Source organism: Sitophilus oryzae, unplaced genomic scaffold (assembly GCF_002938485.1).
Source record: "Sitophilus oryzae breed Bouriz unplaced genomic scaffold, Soryzae_2.0 scaffold_2006_pilon_pilon, whole genome shotgun sequence".
NCBI lineage: Eukaryota > Metazoa > Arthropoda > Insecta > Coleoptera > Curculionidae > Sitophilus > Sitophilus oryzae.
Window position 1 is genome coordinate 5,803,384 of NW_022146732.1, and position 20,578 is coordinate 5,823,961.

At 30.2% G+C, this 20,578-nt stretch overlaps 1 protein-coding gene across 4 annotated transcripts in view; it reads right to left on the reverse strand.

Annotated features, from left to right (window-relative positions):
* Positions 1-20,578, reverse strand: part of LOC115883928 (eye-specific diacylglycerol kinase) — a 317,841-nt gene that overhangs the window by 168,803 nt on the left and 128,460 nt on the right. For all 4 annotated transcript variants that reach the window (XR_004050467.1, XR_004050466.1, XM_030902359.1 and 1 more), the window contains exon 3: positions 19,247-19,399. The gene's annotated coding sequence lies outside the window, so the exon portion shown is untranslated. The remainder of the gene's footprint in view (positions 1-19,246; positions 19,400-20,578) is intronic.

The following is a 20,578-nucleotide window of genomic DNA, read 5'->3' on the forward strand; positions in this document are numbered from 1 at the left end:
AAAAATGACTAGAAAGTGTTTAGTGTGTGAAAGTTCTAATATAAAGGTCCCTGAATTATCTTTTCATAGGCAAGTAAAGTATTCAGTTGTTCTTTTATTTATATTAAGCTTTTATGGTGCCTTTTCCGCCCACCATGCATGAATACATGGCAAATACATCGATAGCATTATGCTCCTTCCTTAGTCTTCATTGTCATCATATTGTCATAATTATTTCCATTGTGTAACGACACTTGTTTTTTGCATTTAATTTAAAAATTGTATTAATTACTCTTTCATCGACCGCTTTTATATAGCCAAGGATGCAAATGTGTTCAACGAGAAGTTAATTTTAAGTTTGTGCAATTATATTTCTATTTTTTTTTTTCGTTGGACTTTCTAAATACTCGTAAAAATGACTAGAAAGTGTTTAGTGTGTGAAAGTTCTAATATAAAGGTCCCCGAATTATCTTTTCATAGGCAAGTAAAGTATTCAGTTGTTCTTTTATTTATATTAAGCCACATGCATACTTTCTGGTTAGATTTCCTAAGAATATTGATATTCGTACGGAGTGGCTAAATATATTTTTAGATAACTTAATTTTTGTGACAGTTCAATTATTTTCTTCAATTTATTGTTCAAATATAAGCATTTTACAAAGTAAATTTTTAAAGTTGATGTTCAAATTTGGCGCGCGGATAATAGGTCCCCGACAAGGATAGATAGAGTAGAAGCACCGCGTGTGCAACAAAAAAAGAAGATAAATGGAAGTCGTTGATATGTTTGCGACAGTTTTCATAGTTATTTACTTATCCCCGTAAGTATATATGATCTAGGATTGTAACCTCTTACTACATATCAATATACGCATAAGATTTCTCAGATGCTATGTCTTCAGTGTCTTCCTTTATGGAGTCTTAAAAAACTCTGCCACTTATCTGACTCATTATTTATTCAAAGATTATTCTTGATTTAAAAAAGAACAATCTCAGAATTGTCACGGGGTCTTAACCAACCAAACTTTGGTACGACTGATATTGGAAATGGAGAACTAACTTCTAGTTACTACTGGTTACTAATCCAGTTATACCATATCTTGATGACTAAAAAATTAAGATTCTTATTTAATCCATTGGGAAGTTACAGGGGGGGGGGTGTCAAAAATACCGTGTATCTCTTTGAAAAAAAAAGGATGGTACTGTGCCCGACTTGGAACATACATAAATTTACTCAATGTAAAATTTAAATGAATCTCGGTCTAGTAAAAAGTGTACATATTTAATAACACAAACCTGATAGCGGGGGCGAATGGATTCCGAAACGTAGCAGAGCAATAAGTTGCACTTCGCGTGTTTTATTGAAGGTTTAGCGGAGAGTCGAGTCTGGGAAAACAAGTCCGAAATAAATTTTATGACTTCCTGGCAAGGAATGTGGATTTAGAAAATGGAGAACCGTGAACTATATGGTCGTGACACTTTGGAATATTTGCGTGGAGAAATAGGACTGTCTATCGGAGAAGTTTCAACCAATTTTTATTTACTAGAAATACGAAATATCTATGTTTTAATTGTTTGAGTTTTTTATGTTATAATTTGTTTGGATCTGAGACTCATTTCTTTTGTCAATTTAAAATAGGGCTTATATAGATTCAATTAATAAATAATTTAATATAGAAACGATGCACTGCTGATCTGCATATTTAAAATAATAAATATATACAGGGTGAATCTTAAAAAAATGCAAATACTTTTAAGGGTAGTGTATTTCGACTCCAGAAACACGATTATGAGTTTTTTTCGCGATTTTCTTTAAATTTGAAAATTTTTAAAAAATAATTTTTATGGCGACATAGGTAGTGGATTAAATTTAAAAGAAAGGTAACCCAGAGAAGATCCAGTGGTTCTGAAAATTTAAGAAAATAATCATTTTTTTTGCAATTTTCTAAGTAAAATATCTCAGTTATTTTGGACTTATTTGAAAAACGGTAAAGAGAATATATGTTTCTTTTATCGAGATCTACCAGCCCTGAAAATATTTGCACTTATTTAGGACTCACCCTGTAAAGCCACCCTCTTTGTTCCAGATATCCAATTATATATTTTTATTTCATAAATACTTAAAATAACATTTGTTTTGCGTGAATCAACTGAAACTGTTCATTTAATTTCAAACCAAACTAAAATAACACACGCGCTATTTTCTTTACATGTTTACATTCGCCAGTACAATAAACAAAATAAAATAATATTTAACTACTTAATATCCAGGGAGTATTTTAGCAAACATGTCACACGATAATTTATAGCATTTATATAATATCCTGGCACCTTACAAACTGACAAACAAGAGTTAAGCTCTTTGTAGATAGAGATAATCAAATGAGTAAACTAAAATGTGTTTGCTTTAGCATTTCGTAGTTTGTGTAATTTTCCTTTGGCATTAATATGTAGATATTATAATTAGTTTTGACATGTTCCTCTTTTCAATTACAGTAATTTTACGCTTTCTTTATGTTTAATGATAGTTTTTATGGTAGCATAAGTAGATCATAATCAAATATTTTAATGAAGAGCACTCCACCTTTTATTTTCCGATATAAATTAACATTAACTGTAATAACCTCCCAAATTTTGATCCTATAAAAAAACAGTAAAAAAGTGTACTTTAGCAGAGGAAATAATTTTCCACGTTTCAAACATAAGCCTCTGGGGATCCCCGAGGCGCAGGGTAATTTTTTTTAAACGAAACGAACGTTTTATCGGCTTTTTTCGCCATAGTTTGTTATTAAACTTTTAAAAGCAGCCTGTAAAATCGATTTCACATCTTTGGGCCATCATCGGAGTTAGTTTTTATTCCCAGTTTGGAAAACAAATAAAATAAACGGCTTAAAAGAGCTTTTAATTTGATTTGAATTTTAGTTTTTATTTTAGAAAACTTCTAAATCTAATCGAGATTGTCCTGTTTTTTTGTTGTAAAAGAAAAATAATATCCAATAGAGTTGGTCTTGCTATAGTTAACAAGAGTTTTTAGAAATAGGAATAACATAATACAGGGTCCGGCAATAGCGCGTCGGGCATTTGTAGCTCTTGTAATAAAAAAAGTTAGGAATTTTGTTTCGAAAAAAAAGTATGTGTTAGGATGTATTTCAGGAAAATATTTTCACTTCTAAAGGATGGTTCAACAAAGTGTCAGTGGATCGGGATGGGTTGTTTTAAAAGCAACACCCTGGCTATTATTGCATTTTTGGCGTCCTTTTTGATCATTTTACATAATCCTAAGATATTATTAAATATTATTTGACGAGTTCGATTTAAAAACTTTTTTAATTTGATATATTTGTTTCAGCCTTTAAAAAAAATATTAAAAATACAAGAAATGTCCTGAAATCAAAACTATATTAGGTATTTACTGTTGGTCTGTACCTACTTTGCTAGAAATATCGTAATCTTTAACCTTACAGGGTGTTCAAAATTTTATTCCAAATTTTCTAAAATATAAAATTGTTTTTCTTCGTTTTTTTAATAAAATACCCTGTATATTATTTCTTTGTTGGATAGGGCATTAAAAAATGAACATTTTTTGTATTTAAAGTATTTCAAAATTTTTAACGGTTTTGCGGATATTCGTGGTATTATATTTTATATAGAGTTTTCAAAAGTATTTTTTTATCAAAGCAAACCAATGATTTGTGTCTAGTATTTTACCGTTGAATGAGCCATATACGTTGTATTCCGGAAACTTCGGCAGCATATTCTGCAGATTAAAATAAGCAAAGAAGTTCGTATAAATGTATTTCCTAAAATGCTTAGTTTGAGGGATACAGGGTGTAGAAGTTTCATTTTTATTTCGATTTTTTCCAAATAATTTCTGAAGTAATGTCAATATTTGAATGAAAATTGGCGTCTGGGAGTTTTTTCATATGATAAATTCGATTTTCATGTCAATATGAGTCCAAATGAAACTTCTACACCCTGTATCTCCTAAACTAAGCATTTTAGGACATGCATTTATACAGACTTTTTTACTTATTTTTATCTGCAGAATCTGCTGCCCAAGTTTCCGGAATACAATTCAGACCGCCCTGTATAATAAAACCGCGGGTAGAACCGTTAAAAATTTAGAAATATATTAAATACAAAAAATGTATGTATAGCATCTTTCATTTCATAAAGAAGTAGCATAATAATGTGAAAATCAACACACGAAAATGTGACAACTTGTGTAACGAACTGGTTGATCAAAATAAATATACGACTATAATTAAGTAGTTTAATTAAAAACGAAATTTTATTGCCAGGGAGTCATATTAATTGGCGAATTAATGAACGTCTTTATTATAAGATTCCTTTCGCGTATAATCGAAAAATTTCCTCCTATACTTCCCGTTCTTTCCTGGAAATATCGAAATAAATTATTTCTTAGTTAGGCCCGTCGACGAAGACAACACGTAGAAGACGTTGCCGACATAAATTATCTCCCTGCTCGATCAGATATTCCGATAACGACTTTTTTCCTTTTAATTGGAATTTCTAATGGCGTCCGATCTTATTGCTTCTGAAATTAGGGAAGAGCTTTAATAAAATCAATATAATCAGTATTAAGGACCTTGTTATTCTTCGCCTTTTCGACGTTTTCTTTATTTTTGAAGCGAAACTTCTTTACGCGCGTTGGGAGTAAAAATTCAAGGCCGTGACACACGAGCTAGCGTCAGGGAAAATGGTAACGGCAGTGTTGCCACAGCTATCCCATTGTAAAACAATTTACAATACGCAGCTAAGAAAATCACTATAATAAACTTGAGACTGTGCCTGTGTACAAATATCCTCTAGTTGTCTACTAGAAAATAAATATGCTAGAAAATAAATTTTCATGCATATTTTCATCGATAGGTTTGTAGCTTCAGAATAACGGTCTAGGTAAACCATCTAGCTCATTTGCTAGCTCAGAATTACAGTTATTAGAGTTAAGCAACTCGCATTTTCATTGGATGACATTGTTATATTTATTTCAAACCAATAATCAAAGAGAACATTTGTATAATTTAACAAAATTACTGTAACCACTATAACAAATTAAATACAAATTGTTGGTTAGGTTCAAAAATTTTTCTCTGCTTAAATATGATATAATGATATTAAATCTATACTAATATATAAAATCCTTAAGCGACTGACTCACTGATTAATCATGATCCTGCTCAAATCACTTAACGTAAGAAGCTCAATTTTGGCATACAGATTGATTCTAGGGTATAGAGGTTCGATAAGAAGGGATTTTTCGAAATTCCAGTTCCAAGGGGGTGAAACCAGCCCTCAAATATTACAATATTTTTTATTTAAAAAACGGTCAAGTTTCCGAAAAAAACGCTTAAACACGTATATTTTATTTTGTTTTATTACATATTTTAAGATTTTTTAAAAATGTATACAGGGCGTTTCGAAAAATCTGGTCATTGATTAATCACGATCCTGCTTAAAGTACTTGACGTAAAAAGCTGATTTTGGAAAACGGATTGACTTTAGGATGTAGAGGTTCGTTAAGAGGGGATTTTTCGAAACTCGAGTTCTAAGGGGGTGAAACCACCCCTCAAATATTAGAATATTTTTTATTTAAAAACCGGTGAGTTTTTCGGAAAAACTCTTAAACACATATATTTTATTTTGTTGTTTTACATATTTTAAGACTCTTTAAAAATTTATACAGGGTGTTTCATAAAATATGACCATTGAATAATTACGATTCTACTTAAACTGCTTGACGTTTAAAGCTGATTTTTGGCAAACGAATGGACAGTGGGTGTAGAGGTTCGATAAGGAGGGGTTTCTCGAATCTCAAGTGAAATGGGGTGAAAATGATTTTTATCTTTCATATTTACTAACTGCCAAAATAAAATAATATCGCCATATTGTTTTTTATCATGGTGGCATAAGTGTGAGAAAATTTTATCCAGTTTGTATGTTAATGGAAATTCTTGCTTTGATTTATCATCACCATTACAAATGATTAATTCGACGCGAACGAAGTAGCAGGTACGCGCTAGTATAATATAATGATGGCACTTTTGTATAGAGGTTAATTGTGGCTAATGAACTTATTTTGATTTCAAAAATACGTAATAGTAATTCTATGTCCACGGAATATTGGGACACCCTATATAATATTCACTGAGAGAAATGCCAAAACGCAGTTCACTAAAATTGAAATATGTAACCTAAAGGCAGTCGTGTTACATTTATATCCATGTTAAAACGGAAATTAAATGTTTCTGTTTAATTTAATTAAATATATTATTTACTTCCGCGGATAAATTTCCATTTATCCGTTTATAACTAATGCATTATTTATATTAATTAGTATAATGATCATATAATTAGAATTGACAAAAAAATAATTGCATCGTATCTGTGGCTGAAATTCACCCATGCATTAATTATATACAAACATTTGCGAAATTATAATTGTCATAATATATATTGGATTGTATTTATGTTGCCAATTTTTTTTTATAGCACAAAGATTACTGGATTTTGATATGGGATTTTTAATACCGGGTGTTTTTCAAAAGTGACTCACTCCTATAACGTTTTTATTTTTTCAAATAAAATAACGAGATTTGCTATGTTAGTATGTATGACATAAATTAGGATTGATTGACGTATTCAACTGATTCTGGTCACTTCCTGTTTCACCGGAAATGACTACAACTTTTCATTATTATTAAATGGTACCGTCGGCATTTTTTTAAATGTCAGCTTTGGACATTTTCAATTAAAAAATTCACAGTCCTTTACAAAGATGCAACCGGGGGGGCATTGAAAATGATGAATAAAAACGTAAAAATATGATTAGTGTTAATATGAGTGTATTACATACATATGTTTAAATAACGAACTTAACAAAAAACAACAGATTTAAAGATTCACTGAAAAAGTAGTAATGTTAACATTAAATAAAACATTATCAAAAATAATTATGCGATCGCACCTATCCGTAAAACAAGCAAGCAAAAAAACCTCGAAAAAAACAAAATAACATACAAAACATCAGGTTAACATGATGACAGATCATGATCAATGACAGATAAAGAATTCTTACGGAAAGTTACACTTTACGATATAGTTTTTAACTGTTAAAGGCAAACCCATTTAAACACAAAACTTTTTAATACCTACTACTGTATCTAAAAGACTTTTTTTTAAATTACTAAATTCTTAACCACGCTTCTGTTTTTCTTGGCTGTTGTGCGTCACGTCACAGATTAACAGGCCCACGTTTGCACCACAATGCGATGCTGCAGACCACTAGGTAGACCGGTCGTAGAAATTTATGTTATACAACTTGTAGTCAATCTACACAAATATTATCAAAAACTTTTTTTCTTTTAAAATGTGTTCAGATTTTGTAAAAAGTTTAGGTCAAAATCGCAAAACTTAAATTTGATATGAGTTTGTTAGTTTTTAACTAATATAGTGGCGAATTACAAAAATTCCTTTTCAATGAAAATTAATGGGTTAAATAAAATAATTTAATAATTACTAGCTTTTTCTAGCGACTACGTTCATGCATTGATTTAAATGATTTTTTACTTCTTTATAGAGAGCTAGTGAGCATATAGATGTTCTTTATTTTTCATATTTTTTTATTTATTAAGGCACTAATACTCTCTTTATAGGTTATTTTTTATTCTTTTATCCTTCAAATTGAGGAAGATATATTTCGTTATGATGTCACTAAATAAACCCTTGTATGAAATTTTATACTGTCTGGTTTATAATGTTATAATATTGCATTTTCGTACAGCAAACTTTCATTCCCTATTCTACTCCCTAAGGGTTAAATTTCATAAATTCGCTTTACCTTTGTGCCCATTTTTATGTGTATAATCCAGAGGTCACCAAGTTTTATATAAATTTTTACTAACTTTACCCATTTGGTTGATGAATTTAAAAAAATTCTTCTAATTCTTTTTGTAGGATTTCATTCTTCTAGACCAAATAGTAAGGAATTTTCTTACAACAAACTGTTCCGAGATAATTTTACTCTCTAAGAGGATGAATTTCCTAAAATCGCTTTGTGTAGCTAATTCACTAATGTCGTTTAAACGAACCTTTGTGCTAATATTTATGTATGTAAAGCTGGCGGCATGAACTTACTCTAAAATATCTAAAAACGTAATATATAATCTAACTGACACACCACTGACAAAGACAAATAATTTATATCTGGAGGTATTGTGTGTAGGTGTTTTTCAGGCATGTTTTAGTATTTAGTCGTTTTACACAAAGAAATAGCCATTAAGCACTATAAAAATACTTCATAACAAATCTACACATATATACCTTTCATTTAAAGAAAGAATCATCAAGATTGGCAAAGCGGTTTCGGCGGGATGGATGCAACAAAAAAACCCTTTGAGCTTTTATATATGTATGGATTAATTATTTTTCCAACATATTTTAGTTTGTAAATTTTTATAAATATTCAGACTCGCCAATATCGTACTCCACCGTGTCCAGCCTGTTTAGCCAAACGTAGGCCCATTCCTCTTCGGCTGCGTCGTGACCCTGGCCGAAGGAAGAGTCTTGAAGACGCTCATCCGCGCATAGGAATAAGTTGACTGCGTAGCGTATTGCGTATTAATCGATTCTGAAACTTTCTATCTCGTGTATACATGTTACGCAAGTTTATTATTTTAATCTCGATTTTAATAGATAAATGTGTGAAATGCCACCTGAATATCTTCCGCCATGACATGTTTTTACTTTTTTGTTATGGTAAAGTGATTTGTATAAACTTTATTCAATAACGTATATTTTCCTCCATTTGTGATTTTTTAATTTTAAGCGAAAATTAAGTATAACATTTTAGGAAAAAGAAACACTGTAATATTTAAAAGAATAAGAAGAAATTAGTCTTATTTTGAAAGGAAAATATAGAAAAAACTCTTTCTATAGAAAAAGTCTTTATACTAACCAGAATCCGGTGACATATACGCGGTCTCACCGGAAACATTACTTATTACTTCGCATAACTTGAAGAATATCTACTTTTAATAATGAACACTTCAGAAATACACCAGTAAAAACATTTATTATTTGAGATTAAAACTCGAATTAAATTATAAATATTAGTTACCTATGTTGTTATAGCTTTTATAGGCCTGTTTAACGACTTAATAAGTTACCTAGCGAAAAAATCTGTGCGCGTACCTACCACTATTGTTACAGGTTAATTCGTTAAAGAAATATGTTACACAAGTTAAAAACGCTAAAATTTTAATGGTATTACTTGTGCATTATTGGCCTTATAATGTAATTTGTTGGAATTATATCTTCTTTAAATATAATTAGACTTTTTAACGACTTTTAAGTTACCTAGGAAAAAATCTGTGCACGTACCTACCAGTATTGTTACAGGTTAATTCGTGAAACAAATGTGTTACATATTATTCGTGGTATTAGTGGTATTATATTGGAATCAGCTTGGCATTAGTGGGGCATTATATGAGAAATTTTGGTATTTAATTTGTATTTTTGGCATTACTTTGGCATTAGTATACAGACATTTGTCAGCGGTTTACTCCTTGTAGATAATCAAAAAGTTTTTTGATAAAATTTGCTTTTCATGTCAGATCATTTCTATGAAAAATTACATTAGATTTTTATTAAAGACGCTGGGTAATTAAAACATTGACTAATAAACCTTGTCCACTTTAAATACGGGGTCACGAAATATCCTCCTTGGAGTGTTTGGGTTAAGGGGTGTATAATAAATTAATCGTTGTTTTATAATAAAAACCATAAAACATTTATTTGTGAGTAAAATAATGCAATGGTTGGATATCTCTCCTTTATAATTCGGTGACTAAAAATACACTAAAATAATTAGAAAAAAAATCTTGTACTTATTTAGTAATTACGTCAATATTAATTAATTGACTTTCTAGTCTATTTTATTTTATGTACAAATATATTATTAAATTTTAAGCATTAAGTAATAAAACACTTTGTGCCCTCTTATATCGTAAAAGGTTACGAAATATACTCCTGGTTACACCCCTTACAGAAAACAGTGTAAGGGGTGTAAATAAATTGTATAATCACTGTTTTTTATAATAAAAACTATAAAATATTTCTTATTTGTGAGATTAAAAAAACAAAACAATGCATTGGTTAAAATAAGTACATTCAATACTGTTTTCAATTGTTAATTCAATAATGTGTTATAACATAATATAGCCATTACTATTATACTATTATTATTAAAATAATATGTGTGTAACATATTTCTTTAACGAATTAACCTGTAACAGACATTTATATGCCCAGTATATTTTTGTTTAACAAACCAATCAGGAAAAATCCAAAACCTACCGTTATAGGAGGTATAAGACGATTAAACTTATATAATGACAACTACTTATCGGATAACAAATTAATTACTACTGTCAGCTAGTTCAGCTACTGTCTAGGTAGAATTTACCTAGAGTACCTACACCTACCTATGATGATGTAGGTAGATTAAAGCTTATTTTGACGTTACCTCTCACTTCGGTGTCACAAGCTGAATTTTTCAGGGATGGAAGTACAGTACATCACAGTACATGATATGGGGACCCTTATTCCGAAAGTAGTACAAAATTAAACAGGGTAAAAAGGCACTATCATCAAAAATCGATATATTAATACCACCGTATAGAGAAAACAAATACTTATTTTTTGATCCAGTACAGAATAAAGTCTTCGTAGGGAGTAATTTTTTATAATTATTTACAAAAAAACATTTCCATTAGCGCTTATGACCAAAAAAAAACTTTAAACATGAATAATCATTTCAATCATGCGAAAATTTGGTTTAAAAATAGAGATTTTTTTTTAATATAACTTTCATTTAACGAAAAACGAAGGCCTAAATGAAAAAAAGAAACAATTTAAAAGTTTCGCTTATGTCTTGACAAGGTATCAAAGCAAACCCCATATTTTTTGCTTTTAAACTAATAAAGATATATTAATAAACAATTAGCGATGTAATGGTTTTTGCGCGCGCTGGCCGACTGCCGCCGCTGCGCCGAGATTTCCTATACCCTTGTATATATGACGTCATGGTGTGGCAAATGTAGCATTTTAATTCGATTTGGGCTCCCTTATATAGGATAACAGAAACATTTTCAATGTTAAAAGTATCATAGTGTTATATTCTGCAGTTTGTTGCAAAATAATTTACAAAAATACAATTTTTTTAATGTCTTAGCTAGGAGAGGGAGAGCTAGGAGGCTAGAGAGGGAGGCTACAACATAATTGGAAATGGTTGAATAAGTTTTTATATCATTTAAATTTTTTGTGTCACGCAATAAATTGATGAATATAATTAATTTTTTTTTTCTCCTTTTCCGAGCATTTATATAAAATATTGTTTTTAAAAACACATTTTAACTATTTTATATTAACTTCAAAAACTATATTCTGTTTTTTTTCTCAGGTAAGATTTCGACAGACGATTATAGAAGAAAAGCAGATGACGTCCCACACCAATCTATTTATTTTACTAAATAAAGTTTCTAATTTTTTTTAAGTTAACTATGGATGGGTTTAAATATAAAGCCGTCATGCGTCGTCTCTTGTTGTTTTTAACCAGTTTTATTGGTTTATTTCAAAAATGACAGATCGTATTTCAATTTTATTGGTTTGACGGAACGATGAACGACAAACGGACGCCGATGCGTATGAACTCGCCTTTAGATTTTTGACGTTTGTCAAAGTCTTGCCAAATTATAGGTTATAATTTTGTGACAATTTTTGTCAAATACCCTGCGTTTTGGAAGATGATGCATTTTGATTCGTGTTATTACGTGTGTTTTGTGTCTTTTGAAGTCAAGTGGAGGAAAAATTGAGTGAAAATTAACTGTAGAACCCAGAGCACAGTTTATGGTTAATACTCGCTGCCCAGGCAGAAAGTATTATACAGATACACCAATAAAGTTACTATCAATAAAGTTCGTATACCATCTCGTCGTAGATAAGTGCATCTCGAATATGGTAGAAGGACCATACTAAACATATACTAAAAACTGGAGTAGCTGTAAAATATCGACATCACACGATAGGTAAATAATGGAGTTTAGTACTGCAGAAAAATAATGTCAAAAGGTACTGGTTTAAAAAAAATAAGATTAAAGTTAATTAATCAACCTATGAGGTATAAAATTTGGTAAGTGTTATTTATGTTGTTTTATTTATTCCTGCGGAATATCACAAATTTGTATTTGTACATAGGTTATATTGATAAATATAATCATAAATGCGGGAAGTTTTATAAATCTTGAAAGTAAGAAATAGTTCTTTTTTATATTTTTTGGTATGTGGTGTCTTGTTTTTGTTTGTTTTGTATTAACACATACCGTTTTTTATTAAATAAAATAACTCGATTACATTTTTTCAGTTTTATACAGTTTTTTTCACAATATTTTGAAGTTACTTGTCAATCAAATTTTAAATACATATATTAATTTCTTGCTATGCGTTCCAGTTGTACCAACTTATTTCTTTGTAAAATAAAATAAACTACTTTGAAATTAAAATGACAGATACATCTTTCACTGTCAAGGATCTTCTCGTTGGACAGACTATAGTGGTAGTATTTTATAATAAAAAAAATAGACTCGGGCGTTTGAATTTACTATTGCCGAACCGCATTACAATATATTAGGATTAAAGCAAGCGAATGATTAAGGATATGGTTTTTTTCTCACCCTCTCTAATATATTTCCAGTCAGCGTTTCCCTCCATTACACTAAATTCGAAGTTAAAGCTCAAAGGGGAGGAATTTACGTAATCTCTCTCTATTTTTCGATTTATCGTGGAGGGTTCTCCCACTAACTGATCCCGAAATAAATTGTAACAATCTATTTTTGCCTTTTATCACTGTTCTAGACCCACTCGTCTTGTCTAAATAACATTTTGTTTCCTAAAGAAATCGATCTACTTAAACGTTAGAATCATTTAAAAATTAGGTTTGGTTTGGTTTGGTTTGGTGTGATTTTGCTAAGGCGCTCGACTGTGTAAATCATAAGATCCTCATTAATAAACTGCAGTACTATGGGTACAGGGGAACATCTCTCGAATGGTTTAAGTCGTACCTTGTGACGACTTTTTCTGTCATCACTCAAACAGAAAGAAAAAGGTATCCGTTGCTCAGGGTTAGAGGAGAGCTGGGTTCGTAGGTAAGGCTTGTGACCTGTGGTGACTTAATAATGTTGTTAAATAATAAAATAAAAGTAATAACGTATAGGCTGCAAAGATTCTAAAATTGATGTTAAGTCAAATTCAACGAGTGTAACCATAGTTTCTCGATACATAATTACAAAATATTACTTTTAAATGTTTCTATATTATTTGCAACGTTTGAAATAGTTTAAAAAATATTTCTGACGTTTGAAAAAAATACCATGTTCTATTCGGAGTAAAACTGACTTTTTGTGTCTCGGCTGTTTGTCAAACGCACAGTCTCGCCACGTAAAGTATCATTTTTACTCCTAATAAAACAATATACTACTTTTTCAACCGTCACAAAATTATTAATAATTATATTTTCTCGATATAATTAATATAATTAAGATATTCTCGATATATAATTACTTACAAGGTATTACTTTTAAAACTTTTTTTATTATTTAGAACGTTTAAAATTGCTTTAAAAAATATTTGTTGCGTTTGAAAAAAAATGGCATGTTCTATTCGGAGTAAAACTAACTTTTTGTGCCTCGCCTGTAATGTCAAACGTACAGCCACGCCACGAAGTGTCTTTTTACTCCTCATAAATCAATATACTATTTTATACAGTTTGTATATCAAAACACCCCGTATAACCAAAAAATCTGAGTTATATTTAAACATAATTTATACGTTTTCTTTCTAAAAGATTAATTTTATTATTTGTTAGCAATGATTTATAAAAAAGAATAATGCCGTTGGGCTTTATCTCCTTCAAATTGTGTCAAGCGAATATAAAATAAAGACCCTGTGAGAAATATTTTAATATATTCTCTCCCTGCGGCTATATATCGACCCCACCTGGCAAATAATCGGAATGAAGGCCTTTTATATAAGTCCCTTGCAGGCATTTTTTGTCATATTTCCCGAATATTCGGTCGAAAAAAAACCGTATTATTTTGATTGCTTTGTTTTGTTGTTTCCAATTTTTTTTATTATACAGGGTGGTCCGAATTGTATTCGGAAAATTCTACCGATAAAAATTGGTAAATAATTTCGTATAAATTTATAATAATAATGCCGATATTTAAATGAAAATTAGTGTCTGGATGTTTTTTGACATGAGAATTTGATTTCCATATCAATATGACTCCTACTCTTCGAGGGCGCTCTCTACGTATTTTATAAAATGGTTTGAAGAGTAATAACTTTTCGTCCGTCCCTGTATAAAATGTACCATTTTTTACGTAAAAAATGCCTTCATATATAAAAGAGTCCCATGGCCATAAAAGTAATAACAATTTGACTGAATAGAAATAAGTGTGTGGTACCAAATTATTCGCAGTAAAATGTTTTTTCCAAATATGCTAATGAGCCACCCCCGTTCCATTTGAAAAAATTGAGTTATTAAAAATACGATTTGAGCATCTTTTAACCGGCCAGGACAAGACATTAAAAACATTAGACGATCAAATCTATGTTTCCAAGGTTCCTTGTTTAAAAATTAGTGTTTTTCCCCCAAACATAGCCATGGCACTGTAAATTGAAATTCAAAATACGATATTTTTTAAGCGAAAATGAGGTATGTTACGTCATTCTATTCAGAGTGTCATTTTCTATCGATTAGAGTAAAAAAATACCAAGGGTGACGGTTAAAAATAAAAAATTGTAGTCATTTCCGGTGAAACAGGAAGTGACCGAAAACAATTAAATAAGTCAATCAATCCTGATTTATGTCATATACCCATGCATTAAATCTCGATTATTTACCTGAAATAATAAAAAAGTTATTTACTACAAGCATAAAAATTTAAAATGTTACATTTTTCCCCTCTCCAATATTTCAACGCTACCATGCTAAATGCTACCATGCTACATGCTAAAATAATTATATTTATCCAACTAAAAAAGATATCAATTTTAATTTGAATCGACGAAGGTTAAATATACAAAAAAACTATAAGCTTAATAGCATATTTATTATACTTCCAACAACCTCGCCATCCATATTCTTCAAAGCGTGGCTCTGATGACGTTGTGTGACGTTAAAAGATTGATGAATCGTCCGCTGGATGGCGCTATTACTATGCCGAATGAAATACGACGAGGAAATTAATTTTAAAACATCTATTAATATGCATTACACCGTTTTATGAGATAATAATGGTAGTAGTCTAGGAAGTTTGGCGATTTAATGGCCTTGTTGTCATTTTTTGTCGTTTAGAATGGATAAATGGATAGCTAAGTATACTATAGTTATACAGGGCAAGTATTAAATAAGTACAAATATTTTCAGAGCTGGTAGATACCGGTAAAAGAAACATATTTTTTCAAAAAAGTCCAAAACAATCAAGTTATTTTACTTTGAAAATTTCAAAAAAAATAATTCTTTGCTTAAATTTTGAGACCCACTGAAACTTCTCTCTTGTTGTCTTGAAAAGTTTTCTTTCTTGTAAATTTAATTCACTACCTCTGTCGCCAAAAAAATCTTAAAAAAATTCCAAATTTTCAAAATTTTCTTTTTGCGAAAAAAAATTCACAGACGTGTTCCTTGGGTCGAAATATACCACCCCTAAAAATATTTGTACTTTGTTGCTCCCTGTATATTACAAATGTCTGATCTAAAATTTGAAAAATTTGTTCTGAATTTTTAAAAAAATATTATCTTTTTTTAGATTTTTCTTTTCTACCTTCAGGGGCAAAATACACAATTTTTTTACAGGAGTAACTCCAAAAACACCACTGATTTCAACCTCGTGTCCTATAAATAACAATAATAACATATTTTTATTTATCAATACCCAACAAATCATACACCTTTGAATTTAGTTATATGTTAAAAATATAAAGGATACCTACAATGAACCTTTGAAGAAGGAAAGCACATTGCACCTTGCAGGCTCTCAAAGCTTGGAAGCTTTTTTGAAGTTTAAGCTGAAACTTTATTCACCCACCAACTTCTCTCTCTTTAAAGATTTACCTTTACAAAAATACCTCTAAATAGATTTGTGATAAACACCCTTAGTAAAGTTCCGCTATGAAATAAAATTTCCAGCATCTAGAGACGTCTAAAAAATTGTCTCTGATGTTATCAAGCTACATTATACCTTGTTGTAAATTTTCTATTTTTTTTATTAATTATCTGATCAATTTTGTCTAAAAATACTAATGCTAACTGACCGAAAATTGGTATGTTAGAATATGACATAAATTAGGTTTGATTGACGTATTCAATTGTTTATGGTCACTTCCTGTTTCACCGGAAATGTCTACAATTTTTGATTTTTAAATGGCACTCTCGGTATTTTTTTACTTTATTTGGTAGAAAATGACACTCTGAATAGAATGACATGTCATATGTAAACTTTTGACATTCTCGCTTCGAGTCAAATTGTCATTATGAACCACATGTTACAATTTCAAATAAACCATATACAGAAATGTCAAAAGTTGACATATACTATGTCATTCTATTCAGACTGTCTTTTGGTTTGACTGGATTTTCGAACAAATAAAGTAAAAAATACCGAGGGTACCATTTAAATATCAAAAGTTGTAGTCATTTCCGGTGAAACAGGAAGCGACGAAAAAAAATTGAATACATCAATCAATCCTAATTTATGTCATATACTAACAAACCAAATCTAGTTTTTTTATCTAAAAAAAATATAAAAGTTATAGGGGTGAGCCACTTTTGTGACACACCCGGTATAACTTGGTCTGTTAATGGAACTTGTATCTAATTTATCAAACCACACGATATTTTGTTATTAATTACCACTATACACTCATTCATGTTTGCTGTCTTTTATCTGACACATAACGTCAAAAATACACCTTGTTTTCCCTAGTGGTGCTAAAAATAACTGGCACGAAAATATTTATAAAACCAACCCCCGTATATACAAGCCGCAGTGTTTCCTTTAATTTTAATATCCCTAATGATATGGCCGGCGTAACGCAAACAGGCAAATAATTACTTTAGGTCTGGATCAGAATATTTTATTTTTACTCTGGCCCAACCTTTATTTATCCAGATATGATATGTAGTTAAGATAGCCGGAATATTTCCACAATCGTTGCCAAAAATTTAATGAAATGTGGTTTCAGTTACAGTGGAATTTTTTCAGCAACCAGCAATTTGAAAAAATCAAACCTTCAATATTCGCAATATTTTCCACGAAAACTTAAAGAGGATAAGCTTGTCCTTTTTTTAGGATCTGTATCATCTGTACCTGTCCGTACCCAAAGGGTAAAAACGGGAACCCTATTACTAAGACTTCGCTGTCCGTCCGTCCGTCTGTCACAAAGGTCTATCTTATGAACCGTTATAGCTAGACAGTTGAAATTTTTACAGATAATGTATCTATGTTGCCGCTATAAGAACAAATAGGTACTAAAAACAGAATTAAATAAATGTTTATAAATAAAAAAGTACTTTCACTAAACATTATCTTTTAAGTAAGAATTTTACATAGAATATTTCAAGTCCTCGGTGGCCGCGTGGTTAAAGCATTAGGACTTTACGCTGCTATGACGTTGGAGCCGTAGTAAGGCAGGTTCGAATTCTAGTCAAGGCGACTTTTTTTAATCGTTTTTTTTTTAATTTTTACACATTTTTACATATTTATTTTTACTTTTTACATATTTATTATTGATTAATACAATTTTTAGTAATGTGTTTCTTCATTTTTTTTAAATTACTTATACACGCATTCAAAATTTCAGCAATGTTGTATAGATAATGAATGGTACAGAACCCTTCGTGCGCGAGTCCGACTCGCATTTGACCAAGTTAGTTTCTTAATGGAATTGAATAAAAAAAACAATTATTAATCTATTCCTGATACACTGTAATACTGTATAATACACAATCAAATCCTGGAACGCATTAAAACACGATCAGGGGCACAATAGCCAAATCGATGTCAATCCGATACGACCAAACAATACAATGCTATAATATCGCGTATCTATTATGTTACATGTGTATGCGGGTGTATCTGTTTTTGGTAGCTGAATCAGATTGACATTGGTGCATATACATGTTCTATCTACACGTTAAAATAATAAATACGTTTAAACAGAAATTTCTACAGGATAGTGTCCGATTTTTGTGTATATAGGTTTCTCGTTTATAAATAGAGAGTAGAGATGCAAAGATGTGGTTTATATATCACTGAAACTAAAAATGTTACATAAAGTTTTGTACCAGGCAGCTTAGTTCTCAAAAAAACAGGCAAAATGTAAAAATATGGCATTTTTAGACCGCTTTTGTATCATGGTTACCTTATAACTTATCGAAAAGATGAAACTGAAATACAACTAAAAAAATCCAATTGTTTTCAAAAATACAAAAATTTAAAAAAATACATTTCCAGGAGAAAAACTCATAAACGTGTTTCTGAAGAGCCCCTGTACAAATCAATAGTATTAGCAGAAAAGAGCTTTTTTTCATGAATGAAGAACAAAATTGAATGAAAAACAAAAAAAAAACATAAAATTTTAGAGCAAAGATATCAAAAATAAAATTAAATCAGCACTCTAAAAGCTATCTGAAGTCTAAAAACTAAAAGAAACAAAACGTTGGTTGCAGGTTATATACTTTATATTTTTAGAGTAACTGTAGCACTTCCGAAGCTACAGAAAAATTATAAACAAATATGAATTATAATTAAACATGAGATTCCTCTCAAGTGGCGTTGGATTAAATTAGACATTGATTTATAATAAGAAAATATTAATTACTTATTTTTTGTCGTAAAGCGTTTATATCCCACGCTTTAATTGTCATCCTAGGGTAATCAATCAAACTTTTATGATTAATTTTTTTTCGAGCTTAATCAATTCATTTGGCGAACTGGGTATGATGACCCAATATATACTTAAGACTTACTATAGGAAACTTTCTTTTTACAGTATGTATATATACAGATGTCTTTGAAATAAAGATTGATTTCATTTACATGTAAAATATTTAAAATTTCATAATTTCTAACTAAACTGCATGCCGTTTTTTTATCATACGGTAAATATTTTTAAACAGTAATGTACTTACTTTTATGTCCTAAAGTAACTGACCCACGAACGTGGTCAGGGCTGGCCAGAATGGCCATTGATGGGTCTGTCCTAAACTTGCATTGTTTTTGCGTCATTTGAGAACAAGCTGGTTCGCGGTGTTGTACTAACAAAAATCTTCATTTTGTAGATTCTAAAAAGAGTAAAAATATATTGAAATTAATTGTTACAACCATTAGAGACAAAAAGGTAGAAATATTCCTCCCTATTTTCATCTTAAACTTTTTAAAGCATGTAATACTTTCTTAAGAAATAAATTTATTTAAGATAAATTAGTGTATTTTATTCCTTCCTGAAAAAAAAATCTATTCCGTGTATTTCAAAAAACATGTTTCATCTTTCGTGGAAGGAACTCCTAATGTAAAAATAAGAAATTTGTAGCTACGGGTGTTAAAGTAATAATTTTTTTTCGATTTATTATAATTTTGTTTTGTAATGTTATTATAATTACGTCAGTGATTTTTTTATTGTTAGCATTATTGTATTGTGACCGTTTAATGTCGATTACAAGTTGTATATTAATATTTTGTTGATTTCGATCTCTTTGATGCTTTCAACGCACTTTTATTAATCACAATTAATAAAATTAAAATAAAAGTTAAATTAATAAGTTATTTACTTACATTTTTATATTTATAAAGCCAATGTATAGTGCTACCCAAATACTTACAACAAATTAAAAAAAAAATAAGTGTACCTAAGATCATTACAAAAAGCTATTTTTAAAATTTTTAACATCTTGTAACTTTAAAACTATGCATTTCTGCACCCATGTTTATACACGTAGAACCCTTAGACCGCAATCAACAAAATATCAGGAGACAACTTAAAAAAAATGACTTTAACCCCCTGCGGATACGAAACAAAGGAGAATCTGACCTATGTCGATATAAAAAATTGAAAAGAAAATAGATATGGCATATGTTATTTGAAAAACCCTTATAAACTTTTTTTACATAAACGAACACCCTTATTTCAACATATGTTATATCCTATATATTTCAACTACAGGTAAGAGAATAACAGAAATGGAAAGAAATATGTAGTACAAAGGAATAAAAGAAAAAAAACAGACACTAACGATAGCAGAGCCGCAGGAAGCGCCTCCGGCATTGCAATTTACGACTGGCGCACCAGACGAAAATATAGAAAACGACCGTGTATGTATCGGAGTTTTTTCCATTATTTTCTCCTTTTTCCCTGAAGAAAAAAAACATCAGTAGGGTTCGATGTGTTCCTGATTAAACTTTAAAAATAAAATAGTGGTGTCTACGGCTCGTAGGGACGACATTGTACATTATTTATAACCCAG